General features: G+C 44.3%; 1 long non-coding RNA gene across 1 annotated transcript; it reads left to right on the forward strand.

Moving 5' to 3' along the window:
• The first annotated feature begins 1,966 nt into the window (after positions 1-1,966).
• LOC102549917 (uncharacterized) lies at positions 1,967-18,178 on the forward strand. The gene is made up of 4 exons (XR_005488541.2): positions 1,967-3,101; positions 4,323-4,445; positions 6,789-6,864; positions 7,203-18,178. It is a non-coding gene; the product is annotated as an uncharacterized LOC102549917 (long non-coding RNA).
• Positions 18,179-18,638: the final 460 nt, after the last annotated feature.

Below are 18,638 nucleotides of genomic sequence, written 5' to 3' on the forward strand. Positions count from 1 at the left end.
CTGCTAGCGCATTTTAACTGCGTTTTGTGCATTGCCTCCTCTTTAGTTAGAGTGAAATCGGGGGTTGAGTTTGGGCTTTTGCTCTGCTATCTAATCTGAAACAGTTACAACTTCCATTTATTTTTTTGTCCTATTCTGATATGATAAATATCTTCCCCGTGTGGGAGAGCAATATTTACACACTACTTCCTAATGGAGTTTGGCAATCTCTTATTTCCTTCCTCCGAAGCTCTTCCAAACTCCACATGTAAGCCATGCCAAGAAAGAGAGCTGGAGGACCCCAGAGGTTACCAGTGAGGAGGTGCTATTGGGAGATGTCCCTCCAAAGGGAGAAGACGGGTAGCTGCCATAAAGGGCAAGCATTGGAAAATCACGAGTCCAGGCACGTGGATCAGAGCTCAGAATTTCTTGCAGTCTAGCTTCTTCTGCCCAGCACTGGCACAGACAGATACCTGTGTGATCCTCGGAAATTCTCCCAACTTCTAAGCCGTACACACCAGTTGACTCTCTGAGACTCTGGATCCTGAAGGACTGAGGTCTGGGTGACTTTCACCTTTCACCGTGCCCGTAACTATCTCTTCCAGTGGAGTACTCCGGGCTCTTTTCTTTGCCCTTTGTTTAGTTTACTCACAGACAAATGATTCAGACTCCCTAGGATGAATCACCATATAAGCACATGATAGCTTCTGCTTCTCCAGTTTGGGGGAGCAGCTGGGAAAGATGCCCATGCTTTTATTTGAACAGTATCCAGAAGTAAGGCAGAAATCTGAACGTCTAGGGAAGTGGGTCCTTTTTGTGTCTTTAGATTTAGCTCCTGACAGAATCCACTTTAGGGATGCCCCAGAGTTTAGGATGGCCTTCAGATGTGGTCAGGATGTTCTCTTCCAGATCTTTTGGGAGAAGCAGGCTGAACATTCCTGTGACACATACCACCATTTCTGGCATCCTCGGATGTGTTTGGGCAGAATCACAGGATCATATCTTAGGGTGATTCCTTCACACTCAGGCATCAAGTCCAGTTTAGGAAGAGGCAAAGATTTAATTCCCATGGGCTGTTTATGGATGAATTCTCACCTGTGGGTAAAAGTGCATACTCTAGATGGTGTGTGTGTGTGTGTGTGTGTGTGTGTGTGTGTGTGTGTGTGTGTGTGTGCAGTTTGAAGCACAAGCATCTTCCCCTGTTTCTACCTACCTTATTTATTTGAGACAGGATTTCTCATTGAACCTGGAACTCACTCATTCAGCCTGGCTGACTGGCCAGCAAGCTCTGGAATCCACCAATCTCTACCCCGTGCTCTGTCATGACACTATGCCTGCTTTTTTATTCTGGGGACTTAAGTCGAGTCTTTGTGCTTATATGGTAAGTATTTTACAACCAAGTCATTTCTTCAACCCTCTAAATTTATCTTCATGTTAAAAAGAAAAAAGTCTTTATGTGCGTTTATGTGTGACAAAACTCTAGCAGCTATCTGAACACACACACACACACACACACACAGACACACAGACACACACACACAGACACACACACACACACTTAATATCCAAAACACAAAATGGTACAATTAATAGTACTTTTGAAACTTATTATTAATGTTATGAACTTTCAATTAACTGAATGAATGAATAGAAATAAAACATGACCCCTCGAACAGATATTAGCTATAGTATAAATTTAGAAAAACCTTACAACTTTCCTGAGTCGGGCTATATTTATAAATTTTAAATAATAGTGATATAAAGCAGAAAATAGAATTTAAGTTACACTAAGCCCTTAATCAATGGAGGATTGTCTGTGGTATTGTTCTTCATAATGTTAAGTAAGACAGTATTGAAAATATTTAATTTTTAAAATTTAAAATTTAAAAATTTTTTAAATTTAAAATTGTGTGTATGTGTGTGTGTGTGTGTGTGTGTGTGTGTGTGTGTGTGTGTGTGTGTGTGTAACCAGTGGGCATAAGAACAATGTTCAGGATTTGGTTCTCCCCTTCCACCATGTGGGTCCTGGGAACTGAACTCAGGTGGTCAGGCTTAGCAGCAGGTAGGTGTCTTTCCTCTCTTGGCCATCTTGTTAGTCTCTGTGTCTAATGTTTGTATATTTATGTCTTGGTTATGACTCTCTGCGGAGAAAATGTCTTATTGAGGAATTATGCCTATCTCATGAGACTGAATGAGTCAAAGGCAGAACGTCTGCTTTCCAGCTTACAGACATAAAGCCAGTGCAGTGTCACAGCTCTATCCTTGACCAGACAGACACGGAAGTCTGAATGATCAGGCACCATGTGCATTCTCATCCCCTCTGCTACATGACTGGAAACATTTGTAGCTACGTGGACTGCCCCAGCTTTGCTTGTTATGGACAGGAAGAGTGGCTGCCATCTTCATTGTCCGTAGGCAAGAGGTGAGCTCCCTGAAATGTTGGTGCTCCTGCCTGTACCTTTACAAACTGTTCAAAACAAATGGATTGCAGCTGTTGCGTTATTAAAATCAAAACTGTGCAAATGAAGAAACCCCTCATATGGGACCTTGCAAATAAACACAGGAAAGGCAGAGGACTGTCTATAGGGAAGAGTGTTTGTTGGCGTTTACTACAGGATAAAATCAACTGGTGATCCTTGGGTGTGTGTTTCTTATGTGTGACCCAAAGGAATAAAAAGAAATGTATTGGCAGCTGGAGATATGGCTCAGCACTTAAGAACTACTCTTGCAGAGGACCCAGATTTAGTTCTCAGCACTGACATGGCATCCATAACCATCTACAGTCTTAGTTTCAGGGGATCTAATGCCCTCTGATGGCCTCCTCAGGTCCTGCATGCATGTGATGCCTTTATTTATGTGCAGGTGAATATACATGCATAAACATACCATTGAAAAATAAAATAGCCAGTCAATAAATGAACACTATTAGTTTATTTTGTTCCAGGAAGGATACATTGACAAAGGGCAGCTTCATGGAGAGTCAGTGTGATTGTTTCAAGAAACAACATAAGCTTCGCACCATAGCTGCTCTCTAGATAGTCCTCATCTCAGAACTGTCTCTAAGACTACGCCTGCATTCCCCTATCCAACATCACACCAACATTGAATGAATTCATTTCCAGGTGAGTGACAGCTCACAATGCTGGTGAATTATCTTCACTCCTGTGGAAAGGGGGCTGAGAGGTCTCAGGGTAGGCAACAAGTTATTTGCATCAGGTTATTGGCATAAACAGATTTTTAAAGGTCTCCTGAGATACCTGGTGGGTACTTCTTCCATGGATAACTGTTTCTACAGAGTATCAGAAGACAGCAAAGACATCCCTCCAAGAAAAGGAGGAGTAACATTGAAGGCATTTTGAGTCCAATCAAAAAGAATGCTTCAGCTGAAGAGAAAAATCAGCACATTTTTAGTAAATTTCACTTGGTTGTAATTTTAAAAATGTAAGAGAGGATGGTGCCCAGTGGTACCCAAGGCAATAAGAGATCCTGAATTATTAGACACCTGGCTTGGGATCTGAGCAGTGCTATTTCATGGATAATAATGGTGTGTGTATATGTGTGTGGCTTTCATGGACCAGATACCTCTTAGTCAGTTTGTCAGCTTTTGGCAAACGCGTAAGTGAATCCAGCTACCATTGATCGAGCCTGATCTAGCTCAGCTCACCCATGGATTCATGGACTTAAATCAAACTCAACTCTTATTTTCCTGGAGACTTACTAGATGCTAGCTGGCTAGGAAGGGATGAGGGTAACTGAGACACATCTCATTCTCCAAGTGCTTGGCATAGACTTAATTTCAATACAGAAATGTTAGCACAAGAACAAACAGTAAATGGTTATGGAGACAAAGCCTTGGTTGGGGCCATTTGTAACTCAGAATCTGTGTGATCAGTCCAGGCATGGCACATAACAAGAGCTTACATTCATGAACAGAGCACCCGGTCCCTTTATAAGAGTGGCCTCAATACTGTGGATCAAAGATGGACGGCTATGGCTGTCCATGCAACCTGCCACAGTATATAAGCCACTGCTGGCATCCCAGCAGAGACCTATCACTTTCCTAGTGTAGAGTAGGCTAGTGAGAGTTGAGTCCTAGGAAGGTAGGCTCTAAGGGTGAGAAGCTGTCTGCAGACTGAAAATTCAGCTCCAGAACCCTTACTGGGCCCTGAGCTTTGGGTATGAGGCCTGAGCTCTGGCAGTCTCCAGGACACACCAGCCTTCCCCTGCATCTCTGACTGATCAAGGTCAGGTAATTGCCTGTTTGCCCCATTTCTACTGTTTAGATACCAGGACACCTCAATTTCTCACTCTGTAGTTGAAAATGAATAGTCTTGTCTTCCCAGGGAGACCTTATTTATCACAATGGAAAACGGCTCATCTACCCAAGGTCACCGCTCAAATTGAAACCTGAAACACATCTATAAGTGAGTCGCTGTCTCAGAGCCAAGTCTTCTGACAAGGCCAGGGTGAGTCGTGTTCATAGAAAGAGCTACTTATACAGAAGATACTGTTTTGATCCGCACCCCTTGCTGGCAAGCTTAACAGGAAGATTGTTGGAAAAAGCATAGGGAAAGAAAGGTCTTACTGAATGCTGGGGGGGATTCTTTGCTTTTAAAACAGTGTATGAGTTGCCGACGAGAGCCGCTGAAAGACTATGGGGCTTTGGAGGAAATAAAGAGTTATTTTAGGAAGACAGAAACAAGGACCAAATGTTGGACTGGGGAAATTCATTACAGACATGTCATTCATTATAAATGAAGAGAAACACAGCAATCTCCTAGCACCCAGACCCAACACAGCCATGTCTGCAAACCCAGCCCACGGATGCAGAAGGGATGTGGTTTGATTTGTTCTGTTTGGTTTTAAGGGGCAGGATTTGCCCTCACTGTCTCCTATCATTCCACGAAGCGTTAGTTTCTGGACACTGATTTGCTGGACTGTATTTAAGGTAACATCTCAGAGCACAAATAGGGAAGCTATCTTTCCGAAAGACTTTCTCCTCAGCTGTAAGGGGCCTCAGGAAACGGCACAGTCCTGGCAAGCCCTGCGTCCTTCCCAGATCCTACTCATCACCACCTCTGCATCATTACTGGGCTGGAGAATAAGAGGAATATGCAAATCTGCCTGTACAGCTTGCCTTTAGGCAGAAGCGATCTCCAGAGCCCTCAAGCCATCTGCCATGGTCAAGATTAAATGAGAAGAAGCTCAGGGGCAGAGACCTTTCCATTCCCAGAGCTTAGCATTTGGCGTTAGTTCCCAGATCTTGTTGATTTCCAGAACACTCAGCACTAACTGTCCTTCATATCCACCACGTGGCGCACTCACAGCTTCTTCCTGCCCCTCCTAGGAAAGCTCAGTGAAGTTCGCATTTCTCCTTTGGAATTGTCTCCCTAGTGACCAGGAGAGCGGTAGCTCAGAACAGCCACTCAGTACTTCTTGACCTAATCGTCATCAGCAAGGCCTCATACCCGTTTAAAGGTTGAATGAAACATATCTACCAGACACACCAACATATTAACATGAGTGCCTCTGACCTATAAGAGGCGGTAGGGAGAGTTTGGCAAAGTGTGTTCATGTAAACCATGAAGGAAAATGATTTATGACACTCCTCAGATGCATCAAACTAGAGGCAATAGCTGATAGTACTCAGCAGTCCAAAGGATAAGTTTGCAAAGGGTAGGTCCTTGAATGGCAACAGCAAGCAGGGATGCCTACTAATGTCACAGCAAACATGTGACAACAGCAAGGACCAAACTCCTGCTCCCACTGAAATGTGGGGCTTGTTTGTTATGGAAGCATGGTCTAGCCCACCCTTGCTGATACATACACCATAAGACTTAGAATGCTACCTTGAAGGGGACAATACTATACTATTCTATACTCCATTTACTGACATCCTAAAGTTACAAGACAAAGACAGCCCCGCTCCCCAAGCAAAGAATACATGCAAACTCTTCAAGACCCTTGATCCATATCTGCCTTCAATAAAGTATAAAATAATTAATGGCTATTTGCAGCAGATATCAAATTGTTTATCATCCATCATCAGGGTTTTCAATCTTTATTGTAAGGTGAATCCTTCCTGCAGTGTCATCCCCAGTAACCATTCATAGAAACAGGAAGGAACCTTGGAGGTCAACTGCATTCTCCAGTTGATACTTGTCACTCTGCCACTAAAATTCTGATTCTGCATTTCCCTGGGTCGCCTCTGCTCATCACTTGAACTCACTAATCGTTCTGTCTCACCTGCACACATCTTGCTCCCAAACATAGACACTGTTTGGTTCCTCCAGTAGCCAAATCTGCCCACACTCCTGCAGTGTGCAGTAAAAGACCCACTCCCGCCAGAGCTAAGATACATCTCATGGGGATTCTGGAGTTGCCTGTCTTCTTCCCCCTGTAAGTAGCAAACGTCTTTTTGCTTTGTGGCTCACATGGTCCTCCTCAAGATCATTCGATACCTGCTGCAGCGTAAGCAATTTTAGACATCACACGTCACATGTACTCTGGTAAAATATGATATATGGAATACAGGGAGCCTCACTGGACAGCATCCTGGTCTCTGGCTTGCTGAGCCTTGGATTATAGTATTCTAGTCTGCTTATTGTTGTTTTGATAAAGACAATGAGGGAAAGCAGCTTGGGTGTGGAAAGGGTTTATTTCGTCTTACAACTCATGGTCTATCACAGGGAAAGTTAGGGCAGTAACTCAAGCAGGAACCTGGAGGCAGGAGGCAGCATCCCTTCATAGTCTTTGCAAGCTGAGCTTGCCTGCCATAATTGTTTAGCTTACTTTCTTATACCATCCAGGCGACCTGCCCAGAGGTGGAACTGCACATGGATCAAGTAAATGTCTCACAGACTTGCCCAGAGCCCAGTCTGACAGGTATACTTTCTCTGTTGAGATCTCCTCTTCCCAGCTGACTTTGGCTTGTGTCAAGCTCTATCTAACCAGCTTGGCTAGTATGCACAGGGTCTGGAATGTGAACCTGTCTAACATTAATTATGACGGCGTAGACCTGTAAGGCTAGTGCTCAGGAGGTGGAAGCAGGGGGATTCAAAACTCAAGGTCATCCTCTGCACATAACAAATTTCACAAAATTTTGTGAAATGTTCTTTCACAAAAAGAACATTTTTTTAAAAAAAATCCCCTTTTTGTTTGTTTGTTTGTTTATCTAACTACCTTCTCAACTTTCTCCTTTGTCCCGACTCTGCCTTTCCTAGGAGAAGGAGCCATTTATGTGCGTTTGAAGTCCAGGAGGAAAAGGGTCAGAAACACAGGCAAGCATGCAAGCTGGTGTGCACCGCTCTCTGTGTCTGTTTATTATGGCCGTCAGGCCTCCCAGGGAAACCAACACACAGTTGGCTGGAGAAGCCACAGCTGAATACACTCAGGCGAGGATTCCTGGGAGCCATCATTTCCACTGTAGGTTGAAAGTCAGATATTTTGTGTGGCTCTCAGCTCCTAGTTGCTTCTTGCTTTTTGAAAAAGAGGAAGTCAACAAAATGAGCAAGTTATTTCCAAGTGGAGTGCCTTCCTCCAGCTCAGAGGTCTATGGAAATTACAAAGTCCAGGGAAAGGAGCCTTGTTCAGAAGTTCCAAATGTTCTTGGAGTGGTTTTTACCAGTCCTGAAAGAGCCCCACGTGACTCACGGAGCAGGACTGGAATAGCCCCACGTGACCCATAGAGCTATCACCAAGTTACCTTATTTGAGACTTTTAATCCAAGCAGTTTATAAACACAGGATGCTTTCCAAAAGTGTTCCTCCCTTTCTCTCCCATTTATGGAAACAAAAGCAAATGTTTTACAAGGGCAGAGACACTGAACTCTTCTTCTTTTGCTGGATGCCTGAGGAGCCCTGGGAAAGTATGGAGTAGGTAGAGAGGGAGGAAGAAACTGGACCCTGGCCAAGCTGGCCCTGCTGCTTAATGGTGCCCCAGATGTCTGAAGCAGCCTCAACAGATGGGCCAGCGCTCTTTGTTTGAATTTGAAATTATAAGTAGAAACATAAGGCAGATGTTTGCCTCCCTCAAAGGGAAGAATATTAAGAAGGAAGGCATTTAGAGAATAAGGAAGCCAAAGCCATTGTCCTAACTTGCATTGAAGTTTCTCATTCAAATCCCCATTAGGAAACTGCCCCTCTCTAGTCAGAAGTTAGGGCCATCGCTACCTTCTTTTGATGGTTAATGTAAGCTACCAACGTGGTTCGATTAGTCATCTAAGAGGCATTCCTCTGGGCATGACTATAAGAGCATTACTAGAGATTTTTAACTGAATACAAACCTACCATGATTGGGGGGCTCGGGACTATCCAGAGTCTGGGGCTCTAAATGGAAGTAGGCAAGAAAATGAGCTGAGTACGAGCATTCATTTCTTCCTGCTTCCTGACTGCGGATGCGCTGTGACCAGCTGCTTCAAGTCAATGACCACAGCGCTCTCTCTACCCCAGACAGCCTTCCATGTCAAAATAAACTCCTTTTCCTTAGGGTGTTTTCATCATAGTGATGGGAAAAAGAAAGATAACCAATACATTGACCTTGTTTGTGGGTGACAGAGGAGACCCTCTGCCAATTCGATCTTGGGTTGACACCCTGGAGAGATTTTCTAAAAGGATAGTGTGCCCTCCTTTGGCTAACAACACACTGTAGAAACAGTAGGAATTGAACCTTGGTGGTCAGGCCTGGTGGAAAGGACCCTTTACCCACCGAGTCATTTTGCTGGCCCAGGGTGTGGATTTCAGAGGTTAATAAATAAGATCAAGACAGAGTGGCATCGTTGTGGGTTAGCAATGAGGCCTCTCTTAAAAAGAACTCCTGGAGGTCTTGCATGGGCCCCTCTCTTCCCAACAGGCAGACTACTCTGATTGCTAAATGAATTCTTCAGGGTCTAACATGACAAAATCTTTATTGTTTTAATGAGCGAGTCTTGGGTCTTTTGATTCCAATAGCGTCTGCAGATGTAGGCTGTGGGAGTTTATGTACTGCCTCAGGAGTGGTACTGTACCAAGCTCTGGCCTGCAGCTTGATTCTGCTTGAGGGTACAGATTCCTGTGATCTTCCTCCATTCACTTCAGAGAAAAGGCGAGCTGTAAAGCTGTTTTCAGAAAGACTACAGGATGCTGGGACCACAGACCTAGTACGGTATCTCTCAAGATGACAGGATCCCTAAGAGGTGGGAATGACTATGTCAAAGTTGGCTGTGCTTTATACCTGGTGCACAGGTTTGTTCTCCAACACCATACACGATACATCCTTCCTCTTTATGGTAGTGCTGCCTCTGGACCCCACTTGACACTTCTTGGTGGTCCACTGAGGTTGAACTTGCTTTGAGACACATTCTTCTTCTCCCTCCTGATGTTCAGACTTGACTGGACCATCAAAAGGCAGTTGCTTTACCCGTTCATCCTTTCTCCAGACCATCTTATGAGATCTGGCACTTTTCCTCTTGCTTGGCTAAATGATGACTGGACAAGGACATCACATCCAGTTCAGCAGAGTACAGGACTTTCCACTTGTTCCAGAAAAGAGGTGGGGAAATAATCCTACTCTCTTTGTTCTAGGTAATTTTTATCTCAAAAAATTGTGTGTGTGTGTGTGTGTGTGTGTGTGTGTGTGTGTGTGTGTGTGTGCATGTGGTGTTGGGTAAGGATCGAGCTGAGTGTGATGTCTTTGGGACAAGGAGAAGTACATGACTCCCATCTAGAAGGTTCAATAAAGGCATAATCTGAGAGGTTATTTCATGCCAGACTCTTGAGAAAGATGACAGAGAGCCAAGCACGTAGCACACCACAGTAGCACACAGCAGGGAGCATTCCCTGCCTTGACTAGCAGAAGAAAAATGAGATGTTGTTGCACAAGGTCCTTTTGGAGTGAGAGTTAGAACACTGGGGAGTACGGTTTGCACTCCCCAGGAAGCAGCCAGGAAAGACTCAGCCTTAGAATTCGAGTGTGGTTCTCGGAGACAATGTTAAGCACCGGGCCACTTACTTGCTTATATCCCAGCTGTGGGATTGCCAGTGACCACCCATTTTACATGACTAGATGGCGGTTGCCATAAGAAGCTAACAAATCCTGATGCAAGGGGCAGCTAGCATGCCACTCCAGTGTCTCCCTCCCTCCTTGTGGGTTATCTTCCATCCCAGAATAAATCCTGAAAATTTCAGTCTCCCAATCTCAGCTGAAGCATCGCCGTGATATGCTTCTCTACAATCAGCTAAGATCTAATAACAACGACTATAAAATATCAAGTATCCATAAACTGCTTGCTACAAAAACCATGAGGAACTTTGGAGAGATGGCTTAGTGGTTAGGAGCCCTGGCTACTCTTGTTAGAGGACTGAGGTTCAATTCTCAGCACCCACATGATGGCTCACACCATCTGTAACTAGTTTCAGAGAAATCGAATGCCCTCTTCTGGATGCTCTTGGTACCAGGTGTGTGAGTGGTACACAGGCATACAGGTAGGCAAAAGACCCTACACATAAACAAAATAAAATAAAATAATAAGAAACTAAGGAATCAAGAATGGGCAGGGTGAACGTGGGGAACATGGGTAATAAAAACATTGAATCTTGATAGAAATTCTGAAGTAACTTAAACAACAGAACCTGTGTTGAGCTGGATTCTGAGTGAAGATTGATGGCTAGAGACAGGGGCATTACTTGTGTCCCAGGTAGACAGAAATTCATGAATCTGAAGCCTCCAGATGTAAGAAGTAAACAGAGGGCTGGCTCTGGAAAGAGTCACGTTCTCCATGACTTACTTGTGTGTGGGCCTTGGTGATACAGGATTGTTAGGAGAACAGCTCTTAGAATGATCGTAGAATCATTCACCTGAAGTTGACTACGCCAGTCCACTCACAGTGCGAGAATGGCTGATTGCAAGGCTGTGGGAAACTCTAATTATTAGGAGGCAAATTGATTTACTGTCCTCACAAATGTGTCTCCTCCTTGTAACTTCTCAGGATGAGAAATGACTCTTTGAGAGGAAAAAAAATAGAGCTTTCCTCAGCATGCAAAGGGTGAACCAGGAGCGGATTAGTGAAGGGCAACTACATCAGAGAGAGCCCGGAGCCAAGGGCAGTCACGTTACCCAACACTGCCACCAGAGCGCTCGCTCTGGTTCTAATGATTTATTCAGCATTTGAAACATCCAGCTCTCTTCAAATATTTATAACACTTCCTGGTTGCTTTGAGGCTTTTAATAGGGCAGAATAAATCTGTAAGTATTGAAAAATTGTCAGCAAATGGGCCATAGTGTGAATAACCGAAACGCAAGCTGTAAGGCTGTAGCCATTTGCTTTATTTTGGCCAGAGAAAAATGTTGCAATAATCTTTTCCCAGCATCACTGCTTTGGATGAGTTTGCCTCTGAGTTTCATTAATCAGGGGCTCTTTAATTACGTGATAAAACTCCATTGACAGGATGATGCTCTGTCCACTCAGCAAAATGTTAAGAGAGCTGATATTTGTCTTTCTCTGTGTGCTGTTCTCACTCAGCCCAAGGCCTTGATGGTGCCCTAAAGTCAAGGAGGGTTTCCCCTCATCAGTCCGACCTCTTTGGAAAGATCCTTGCAGGTGTATGTCTCCTAAGTCTACTTAAGTTGATGAAGATTGGAGATTGTCCCTCCACTGTGTGTGCCCCTCTGTCTCTAATTCATGTGCTTCGCAGGATGACTGACCATGTGACCGTCTTCGGGTCAGTCGGAATGCAGAATGCCCATAGTTACTGTTCTGTTTCTTCTAACATTCACCTTTCTATAACTTTCCCACATGGCTAAGGCACTACTACTCAGCTTGGGGGAAAATATAATCTCCTTCAATCTTACCCCCATCTTGTCTTTAAGTCATTGACTTAGTTATGTCTCTTTTCCCACCCCTACAGAACTTGATGAAAGAGATACCTTGTCTTAACTGTGGATCTATTTGCATCCCTTTCTTTCTGTGTTTGTGGGTCTGTGTGTCTCTCTGTCTCTCCCTTCGTGTTCTCTCTCTCTCTCTCTCTCTCTCTCTCTCTCTCTCTCTCTCTCTCTCTCTCTGTGTGTGTGTGTGTGTTTTGTATATATGGGGTTTATTAGGATGGCTTACAGACTATGGCCCAGCTAGTCTAACAATGGCTGTCTAGCAACAGAAGGTCCAAGAATTAAGTAGCTGGTCAGTTCACGAGGCCGGGTGTCTCAGCTTGTCTTTAGTATACACCAGAATCTTGAAGAAGAAGTAGACTCTAATGCCAGTGCAGGAAGAGACTTGCCAGTGACAGGGAGACAGAAGGCAGGCAGGAAGGTATTGGGAGCACTTTCCCCCTTCTTATACGTCCTTTATATAGGCTGCCAGCAGAGGATGGCCTAGATTAAAGGTGCATCTTCCCATCTCAAAAGATCTGGATTTTAAATGTGAGTCTTCCTACCTCAAATGGTTTCACGAAGAAAACTCCCTTACAGATGTACCCAGAAGCTCGGGTTTTAGTTAATTCTAGATGTAGTGACCTCGACAACCAAGAACATTCATTACAACTATAGAATGTCTGTTTGCTCTGCTCTCTCTTGGTTCCCTAAATGCTGGCACTCCACCTCACCTGCTGTGCGGATTGTGCTTGCTCCCTCCTGATCAGGAATGACTGCGTACCTCTCTACTAAGGTCCAGAATATGTGTCTAGTACCCTTCTCTGCAAGTGATTGTTTTATTCTGTTGTATTCCTTCCTAATTAGTAAATGTGTGTGGTGGTTTGAATATACTTGGCCCATGGGAAGTGGTACTGTTAGGAGGCGTGGCCCTGTTGGAGGAAGCCTGTCACTGTGGGGTGGGCTTAGGAGGTCTCCTTTTTTGTTCAGGCTCCACCCATTGTGAAAGGGAGCTAAACCTCTGAAAGTGTAAGCCAGCCCCAATTAAATATTTGTCTGTATAAGATTTGCCTTGGTCATCATGTCTCTTCACAGCAATAGGACCTCTAACTCAGACAATGTGCATATGCTATTTTAATCAGTCAAAATTCTGTTTCTTTACCCCAACACTCCATGTGTCTCTGGACCCCACTGGACAGTAGGAGCTATCATGCAGTGTCTACCACAGCTGGTTGCTATTCTGTGCTTGCTAGGAAGCATTTTGCTTCGATGCTTCTCACTATGTCTCTGGAACAAACTCTTATTGACTCTGTTGTGTAGAGAAAGGAGGAGAGCACCAGAGTGGAGAAGGTTCCATAGGGTCCTCAGTCACAAAGACAGCCAATAGTGGAGCCATGATGCAATGTGGGAAACCTAGAGGCAGAGGGAGTCTAAGCTCTTAATGATTAGACTTGGTCTATGATCTAAATATTTGTCTTTCTACTCTGTTGTTGTTGTTGTTGTTCCAGGCATTAGCAAATGTTAAACACCTAGAGATATGTAAAAACTGATCAAATTTGATTAAACCTATACCATAGGCAATAGTACTTTATAAAATCATTTTCCTGATTTTGATGATATATTTCAGTTACATACCTTATTCTCATTCAAAGAAGACAGATGGGGGTGTAGGGGAATCTTCAGAACTATTGTTTCACATCCTTAGTGTCTATAACTCTTTCAAAATTAAAAATTAAAAATACCAAATTTGTTTTTTATGGTTTCTCCACTGGGGTCTCCCTGCCTTTTATGTGGAATTCTTTAGCTTGTGGTAGTTAGGGAGACTTTTCTTCACTTCTGCCCCTCATCTGCCTGGGGTTTCCCATCCCTGTTACCCAGAAGAATGATGCCTGTATTCAAAGCTTTGGCTCCAGGCTAGATAGGGTGGAATCCACAGTTTATAAAGTAGCTTCAACTTTCAATATACCCTCATTTTAATATTTCAGGTATCATCTAGCAAAGAACCAGGTCAAGAGAAAAAAACCATCAATATGAGGTGTGGAGTATTTTTTGTTTTTGTTTTTGTTTTGTTTTGTTTTTAACATGAGGGACAGTAATTCCTAGGCTGGTTGTATCCAGAAGTCATGTGCGTTGAGGTTTGGTCTGTTGTATGTATTATAATGCTAAACTCTATTCCCAAACTCTAGGTTTCTCATGTTTACAAGCTTTTGCTGTGCAAACCTTGTTCCTTGATTTAAAACAATTGGTTAAATAAAGTGGGCTACAGTGAAACCACTGGAAGGATTAGAGGTAGGTAGGCTTGGAGTGACTTGACTGGGTGAGAGAAAGGAGACAGGAGAGGAAGGAGGAAGAGGGAGAGAGGGAAAGAGGGAGAGGGGGGGGGAGGCCATGAGGGGAGATGGATGATGAGCCCATGGCCGGAGAAACAGCAATATCTGGGGCACACCACTGGAGAAGTACCCAGGCTGCTGGGGAAGTATCCAGGCCAACAGTTAGAAGAGTAGATTAGGGGCCACTTCTTTGTAATTGTCAAAGCCTAGTAAAATGACCATAGTCTGAGACTCATTCCTTTGTAAACTAGTCTGGGATAAGCTTAAATTGGCTGTGCTAGACTTGGGTTTATACAGGGTTGTTGCTAAAGCAATCCAGACAGCTGTGTTTCAATTACAACAAGAATCTCTGCTCAGGGATGCCCTCCTTGAAAGAGTTTCGCTCACAGCAGAGCCATCACTGTGAAGACCAGGTGAGATCCAGGGTGAGGCAGGGTTAGTTCTCACTGAAATGACTCACACACTCATTGAGACACTTTTGTCAAAACTAGGATGAGTCCTTGATGGGTAGGAGCAGGATCCTGAGGTTTCATGACATCTGATTAAAGTGCAAAGCAATGATTTCTTTAACATGATGTTGTAGGGTGCTTTTCCTGGGGAGACAAGCCGTAGGCATCTGTTTAGCCCAGATAAAGAGCCAACAAATGTTATATTATTAAGCAGCTATAGAGAGATAGAAGGCAGAAAGGAGGAGGCTTGATCTGACCTTAGGTGGGACCATGTTTATTTGTGGTGAAGGACACTTTGTCACCCTTACATGTGCAGACGGCCAAAATGCCTGCAGAAGAAGATGGGCGATAGGCTTTTTCTCTCCTTCGGCGAGACCGATATAGGACAGATTAAAATAGATAAAGGCAGGTTTATTAGATGGTGGTCCCAAAGAATGGGGCTGAGGAAGTTATGCATGTACGCTAGGAAGGAAACAGTTTATTGACTGTAGGCAATGGGTGATGATGTGTCAGCCATAAGTTATGTTTGTACCAAGTACGGTTAAGAGCTGAGCACTTAGGCAGGGATTTGGGTGCTGGCAGCATCAGGAGAGGAGGTTCTGATAGCTGCCAAGAAGGCAGAATTGGGCTCTTGGAGTCATTCCTTGTTATGAGGTGGGTGTGGAGGAAGGAGGGTGGATGGGGTTTTCCAGCTTATGCAGCGGCAAGCAGGGGTTCCAGCCTAATAGAAGGTGACCCCTTATAGAAATTGAAATGACTGACTTCTGGAAGGGAAGGTGGGAATCATAATATTTCAGCAGGAATGATAAGAAAGGGAGTAAATAACAATTATAATGCAGTCCAATTTGGCAAACCATACATTTATTGGGGTTACATGCAGGCACATGGGTGACTCAAAAGGCATTTGTACTTCTGAAATGCATGGATAATGACTCACAAAAGCTACATCCCTGGAGCTCTGTGCACAGCTGACAGGTCAAAGACAGTTTCCTCTAACCAGCTTACCTAGCTAAGAGTCTCCCCCCTCAACAGGTGTTCACTGCCTCCTAAACCTAGGGAAGAGGCTCTGTATATTTTGTCAATCTCAGGAACTTCCTGAAACTTGCCAGTTGTTTACTTCCTTCCTGGCCTTCCCAGAGGGAGTGTTTCAACTTAGAACTTCCTAAGTCTTAAGGAGGCTTCCTCCAGGAAACTGATTTAACTTGAATTGCTATAGAATACACAGAGAGTGTTGAGCTGAGACTTAGTATTTATACAATCATCAAGGGTGAATAATCTGAAGTCGGGAAGTGCCTGCAGCACGAGAGATATACTGTCTACACTGGTGACTCCTTCAGAATGCAGTTATATCATTAGATCTTCTGATAATTCTAGTCATTGCATTGCTCTGAGTTCATAGCTTGGTAAAGACGGCACAGCAGGGTACAGAGTCTTATCTAAGCAGCTCGCATCTGTTTCCCTATTTGATCAGCAAAGAACGCTAGGAACAGAGGTGACATCATCCCATTGTTTCAGATGAGGAAGTCGAGTCCCAGGGAGGATGATTTAACTGGTCATGGAGCAGGACTGAAGCCAGGTAGTGAGGCTTCAGAGCTGAGTGCTAAGCTACTTTACTGGTCAAATCCTTCATCACAGCAACATGCTGGACTGCAGTCCCAGTCTGTGGATGACTCTACGGACTTACTTTGTACATTCTATGTTCCATGTGCCACAAAATGTCTGCCAGTTGTTGGCTCTGTAAGCAGTTGGTGTGCTGTGGATGTGACTGACTGAATCATCTGTTGTCTGTGCCTTGGACTACTCACTGCCTGACCCTACCTACCCTTGAGGGTTGGAGGTGAGGTGGCGCAAAGACAACAGCACAGACTCTGGGAGCAGGTGAGAAACACCATAAGCTCATCTGAGCACTGCTGCAAGCTCCTTTAACACCCTCCATCCAAACCCCATTGATCCCAAGAAAGCATCTCTTCTAAATAGCAGTTCCTGTGTGGCTGGCGTTGTCTGCATCTCTCAGGCAGTCCTCAATTAGGTCCTTCCACAGGAGATAATTTTGTGGCTGCATAACCCCTTGCTCTGCATTTACATAGAGGCAGCCCTGCTGTTCCTGCTACAGTCATCTTTGAAGGAAGACATAAATGCAAACACATGGAAGGAAATAAGGCAGAGGGAACCCTAAGAAGTTTCCACAGAATATGCAAAGATTCCTTGTCAAGAGGAAGCATGGCCAGCAAGAAGGAAGTCAGAGGATTCAAGTGACCTTGGAATCTCAAGGTCAATGACACTTCTGTGCGGAAAGCACAGGTAGTTTGGAATTCATTGTAATTGTTAAGTTTTTTTTTTTTAAAAAATATATATTTTAAGGAATAAATTCTGAATTATTGTGTGATGCCCAAACTGAGTTCCACTATCCCCAGTTTGCTCCACATAGTCAGGGGATTATTTGCCTGACTTAACATTTGAATGTTAAATCCTGCCTTGTATACTTTACAAATTTTTCAAAAGATTCAGGTATTTTAGAAATGATATTGACCCTCCCTACAGTACCTTGCCCTGAGGTACGCCAGTCAAACATTATCAAAAAATAGTGAGGTATCCAAAGGGAAGATTGGGAACGGAAAAGCAATTGCAGCCAGTTCTTTTCTCAAAAGTGAGTGGTGCTGAGACCCCCTCTAAAGAATGGAGAAGCACTTTTATACTCTGAGTTACCGCTGCTCTGAGACGCCCCTGGAATTCCTCAGGAGGGGAAGCCGGCTTGTTCTTTCTCTAGCTGTTAAAATAGGTCAGGGCGCGTGATTATTTGAGCATCTCTATTTCTCTTATTCTATTCTACACTTTCCCAGTGTGCTTGCGTCTCTCCTGGGGGACCACAGGGAAAACAAAAATGTCTACTGAGCAGTTTTTCCTCAGAAATAATATCACAAATATAAAATGTATCCTGCCATGAACTCACCAGCAGGGGAGGCAAGTTGGAGAGGCAACATTCCATCAGAACTCCTCAGGAACCACCAAGGATAATAGTCTCAGGAGGGAAGCCAGGAAGTGGCCTTGGAGGGATGTGAATTAATGAGGAAGAGGCATTGCACAGAACCGCCACACCCCACGCCCCTGCACACCATGCACACTGCCTTTTACTTCTGCAGATGGCTTCCGTCCCCAGGTGGAGTTTTTAGGTGTGATGGCAGGCCCATGGGATGCAGGTGTCTGATGGGGACAGTTAAGATGTCTAGTATAAAAGATTGGGACACCATTGAGATTGCGGATATATGGCTTCTATGGGCAGCTTTCATGTGACATATTCTCCTGATAGTGGCGAGAGACAGAGATAGAGAGGTGTGTGTGTGTGTGTGTGTGTGTGTGTGTGTGTGTGTGTGTGTGTGTGAGAATGGGTTGTGTGTGCAGAACTGTTTGTCCATATGTGTGTATGCTACAGAGCTCTGTGTGTGCTTGCATATATTTTCATGTGTGTGTGTGTGTGTGTATGTGTATTTGTCTGTGTGTTCACACATACATGCTGCAGAGCTGCCTGTGCATGTGTACAAGCATGCATGCATCTGTGCATGTGCGTGTGCGTGCGTGTGTGTGTGTGTGTGTGTGTGTGTGTGTGTGTGTGTGTGCTGCAGAGCTGATGTGAAAACTTCTAGTTTTTTTGGAAAGTTAGCTGGGGCACACAAGTGAAAGGATGTCTCGCTAAAGCAAACATGTGAAAGGCTGCTTTCCTGAAGGAGGCACGGGTGGAAGGATGCTTGATGGAGCATAAATATGATACCACACACACTGGAAGACAAGTGCCGAGCCTTGGTTTGGTTGGCTCTGCCTCATCATTCTTCCCTAATGACACTCACGTATTGGTTCACCTTACATAGTGTTGTTGAGCTCAACTTGTGGTAACACCCCATTGAGAGAAGCTCGCCCAAAAACTGCTCCTGAGGTTCCTGCGGCAGCTTGCAGCTTCTGAGGCCTCACCTCAGGCCAGTTGGAGAGCCTGGAGATTTCTTCAGAATTGAACTACAGTTGCTGGTTCATGCCTGGTGTTTGCCGGCTT

The sequence above is a fragment of the Rattus norvegicus genome, chromosome 8 (genome assembly GCF_036323735.1).
Source record: "Rattus norvegicus strain BN/NHsdMcwi chromosome 8, GRCr8, whole genome shotgun sequence".
Lineage (NCBI taxonomy): Eukaryota > Metazoa > Chordata > Mammalia > Rodentia > Muridae > Rattus > Rattus norvegicus.